This window comes from Magnolia sinica, chromosome 4, assembly GCF_029962835.1.
Source record: "Magnolia sinica isolate HGM2019 chromosome 4, MsV1, whole genome shotgun sequence".
Lineage (NCBI taxonomy): Eukaryota > Viridiplantae > Streptophyta > Magnoliopsida > Magnoliales > Magnoliaceae > Magnolia > Magnolia sinica.
Genome location: NC_080576.1, coordinates 30,791,955 through 30,796,629, shown reverse-complemented (window position 1 = coordinate 30,796,629; position 4,675 = coordinate 30,791,955). Strand labels below are relative to the sequence as shown.

General features: G+C 36.6%; 1 long non-coding RNA gene across 1 annotated transcript; it reads right to left on the bottom strand.

Moving 5' to 3' along the window:
* Nucleotides 1-558: 558 nt before the first annotated feature.
* On the bottom strand, nucleotides 559-1,444 carry LOC131244437 (uncharacterized). The gene is made up of 3 exons (XR_009170279.1): nucleotides 1,199-1,444; nucleotides 1,040-1,093; nucleotides 559-830 (listed from the first exon to the last, which is right to left on the bottom strand). It is a non-coding gene; the product is annotated as an uncharacterized LOC131244437 (long non-coding RNA).
* Between the last annotated feature and the right edge of the window lie 3,231 nt (nucleotides 1,445-4,675).

Sequence of the window (4,675 nt, the reverse complement as noted above, 5' to 3'; positions counted from 1 at the left end):
CGTCGTTTAATCTGCGACGGATAAGGTCCGTCGTATAGTAGTGATGGATAAGATTCGTTTTAAAAAATAAAAAATCCATCACAAAAATTCGAAAAATTGTCTTCATTAAAAATATTAGCGACGGATAAGGTCCGTCGCTAATATGAGAAGAGCAACGGACCCGAACTCGTTGATTTGCATCTTGTTCAGAAATTAGCGACGGATTTAGTCCGTCGCTAAAATATCTGTAAATTAAGAAACAATATCCGATTTTGTTTTTGAATCTTACACCTGATAGCCATTCAAAAAATAATTCATACGATTGTTTAATAAGAATTCTATTCACAAAATAAATCCTATTCATCAAACTGCTGAAAATAAACTCCCCGCCAAAGCATTATATGATACCTCATGTGAAAAATACATGCACATAAATGGAATCCACTAAATATGATACCTCATATAACATGTAACCATCAACTCGCAGAAGCCTGCAACTCCCTAATGAAATCTAATATATACTTGCATATTTCTAAGAGACGGGAGCTTTTGATGGGACGCTTCTTTCTTCCAGCTTGAATCCATAGCTGTCTACCATGGGAACATATTCATCAAACTCTAAGAACCCTGCCCTTCCAAATTAGAGAAGCATGTCAAAGACAACTGCTAGACAAATTGTCACAGTATTTCTAGAAGACGGAACATTAATTAATTAAATACAAATAGAAGAAAAGCCTCATTGAGAGTACATGAATCTTTGAAGTGGTTTTTCTATCAATAAAAGATTTCACTATCCTCCATAGTAGCCTAAAACCAGGGCCAGCATTGATGATAAACATTCGGCACAATGTCTGTACAAGAGCAAGTCCAATGTTATAGGCAAGCACTATCTAGATGCACATTTCCATTAACAACTCGAATTCCTATTTAATTTCTGGTCTGAACCAAATAATGATTACAAGTGACATCAGGACTCCATAATTAAGACTGCAATTTCTAATTACAATTCTGCTTTATAAAACAATGTATATGGAAAGATGTTGGGTGAATCAAGACATACAGATTTCTTTTCTTGGCAATATCTGTTGGTGACTTCTTGAAAGCGTGCCAAGGCCTACACAAATACAGTTCTAGCAAATCAATCATGGTGGGTGTACATATCAATTCCAAAACAAGAAATAGGAACGGAGCACAACAGAGGAAATCAAGATTAGAAAACCTGAAGTCTCGTCTGTCTGAGATGTCCGACATCTGAGACTGGAAGTTACTGAAATTTAGACTCCCAAGCCTTGAAGTAGACTCTGATTCTGCAACTAACATCAATAGAAGATAAAAGAATAAGAGGAAAATTTTGGATGGGATAAAGGCAAATAGGAAGAAAAATCAATGAAATCAATGCATACTAGTTAAGCTTTTTCTGAAGGATGGTGGGGAAGCTGAAAAAGTCAGGGTTCTCTCAAATTCCATTGTTATTTCTTGAAAGAAAGAAATACTAGATATAAGAGGGAAAGCGTGGAAGAGGATGAAGACACAAACTTCATCCAAAATCACCCCAAGTTTCTTGGGTGGGGTTATCAAATCCAGAAGTTGCTCAGGCCTTAGATACCATGCGTGTCGGACCCACAGTTAGGCAATCCAAACTGTTGATATGATGGGCTGCTCCTCCATCCCCCATCTCCCAAAAAGTCTTCAAGATTAGAAGACCCTATCCACCCAATCTTTGGCTCTTTCTTTTCCATTGAAACTGGTCCTATATTTTTTTCTTAACCGTCCATCTCTAGGCAATCAACTGATTTTTACTATCTTAAAAGGTGGAAGATTTTTGGGAGCATGGTCCATCCACTGCTGGCTCAACATCTCAATGGCCTAGATCACCAGACAACAGGCCCACACATAAGGGATTGAAATCCTCAGTAAAATTCACATTTCCCGAGGCTCAACATTCCATAATTCCTCACATAAAATGCCATTCTTACATCCCAAGTTAAAGCTTAAAAGGATATCGAATCACCTAAGTTCAAAAAGCTATCTACAATATTCTCCTTTGTTGTTTTCATTTACAATGGGTAGTTATTTTTCTACTTTGTCTTTTTCTCAGTTCATTTCCTTGAATATGAAGTCTCAGCTAAAAGAAATGGGCCGCAATAAATTGATATTGGGACCATCTTGGCAGCATTGACATAGATTTCTCATAAAGATAGTCCGTATGAGTTCAGTGAGCAGTTCTTGTGCCATCTGTTTTGACAGAGAAATTCGGATGTCTCTATCTTTCATTGAAATACCTTATCCACCACTAAAAATCAATGCAATTTTTAAATTCTTGAATTAATAAATCATTAGGTAAACTTGCCCGAAAATTTTTCGAATGCTGGGTACTGATTTCCTTGGAAAACCAACATGAATTACGGACCTAGCAGAGGGGCATTTGGAAAATTTAGCGTGTTCTTGAATTGAAGAGAAAAGGCAGTTTTGCAATCTGCAAGAGTCAGCTTGGTAATTTCTGCAAAATCAGGCATGCAGTAAATTTTTTTTAAAAAAAATTGGTAAAAGGATTTAAGAGATTTTGTTGGATTTAAAAGGTAAAGAGATGCTTATTACTTACTGGAAGAATCGAATGAATCTTTGTCGGTTTTTGGCTTATGGTCTTCTCTTTGGATGAAAATATTCTTGGAAGAAAAGACTGCAAGCATCATGTATAAAAAAAATAATTAATTAAAAAAAACCCACTGTTTCAAAATGAAAATAAAAGAAGCAGACGAGATTCTTCTTCCACCAACCAAGAAATGTTCCAGAAAATTGGATTCTCAGGATCTAAGAAAAACAAAAGCCCTCTGAAATTAGAATATAACGAAAAACAAAAGCCCTCTGAAATTAGAATCTAACAAACAATAGATGTGTGTTCAGTTCCACCAATCATAAAATGCTCCATAACTGCTTATTTTGAAATGGATAAACAATTTTGGGAGATGTGGTTGGCTGGTTGCAGCTGGATATTTGGTGCAGATTCTGTTTGGTAGTTTATGGAGCTATTGCTTCATATAAATAAACTAGTAAAATGCATGTGTTGCACATGTGAGTATATCTTCGTAATTACATGGACTAATGTTGTTGATTAGCTTAATACCGACATTTAAAAAAATCAATTCAATGTAAAAATATGTAGAGTACTAATGGGAAGGGGAAGAGCTCATCCACCGCTCAAGTGGTGTACATGTGCAAAAATTTAGACCTTATAATTGTTGACCCCAGAAACATAACGATTCCTATCCAATAGTCATATTTAAAAATAATAATAAGAAGAAGACAGAAAATACAGCCCCCCATATCCAGATCAATAATCATGGCTTTCTGGAATACAAGTTCAGCAGTGAATGTGGGCCAGGTTGGATGTTTTGGCTAGAGCTTAAGGCCCATGGGCTGGGCCCACATAAGAGTTTTGAGGCCTGATAATTAATTGGACCAGAACAAAGCTGGGATAATATAGCAACGCCATAAGGTTATGCACTTGGCTATCATCCTCGCCTAGATGGTTTGACAGCAGGATCTGCCATTAAAAACAACAACGATGAGAATGACAACAACAATGATGATGATGAATGATATGGCATAAGTAGATGCTGAAGCATGCACCTGAAAAGTGCTTTTTTGGCATCAAGGATCTGAAGTGTAGAAGCAGGGCACTTAGCTAGATTTGTAAGACTTCCAGCATGGGAAATCAAACAGGCACCAACAACTTCACCAAGAATGATATCATGTATTTTAATTTTTTTTAAAAACATAATCAGTTCATGCATTTAGCACAAGATCTACGACAGAGGAATGCTATGAAATTTATGAAAATGCCATCAAAGATTTTTTTTAATTTAAAAAAAAAAAAAACTGAAACTATTGAAACTATAAACGATACATCAACATCACAATCCATCCTTTGGCTGATTGTTGGGTTTTAGAAAGGAAAAGGAAATCAATCTCCTCAATCCTCATCTTTTGCAAATAAGGGAAACCATCACATCTGAGGAAATTGATTTCATTTTCTCAGTTATTTATTTCCACCAATCCAAACAGCCCCTAATGGAATGGATGTGATAGAAAGTTCAATCGGAATATGTACCTGGAACTCAATGTGCTTGGGATTTTTTATGTACTTCTCCAAATAAACTCCAGAACCAAATGCAGCTGCAGCTCTGCTCTTCACTTGCTGCATAAAAAGAAAAAGGAAAAAAAAAAGGACAATACAGTGTGAATTTTAAAGACAAACAGAATTGTATGCCGGATCATGTCAATGCATCTTACATTTGTATCAAGCCCAAAGATGAGCAGCCAAGGCAGCCAACAATACAGACCTGAAAACATACAACACTCTTCACCCAACGCAAGAATTCCCCTCCAAACTTATACACCTGCAACCAACAATTCCTCCAAATAAGCACTCTTCATCCATTCTACAACCATCCCAACACAGAACACAAGTCATCCAAACAGACTACACAACTCTTCCAACTTGCACCCATCACATCACAGTATCCAATTACTCTACACATGCAGACCTGCAACCAACAATTAATCCAACAAAGGTACATCATAGAATCCTCTATTCACCAACCATCATAGCACAATGACACTTGTGCTGCCCACCAATTAGCTGATATGGCCCTCAAGACCAAAGGTAAGTAATCAAAGCAGGTAGCCAATCAAA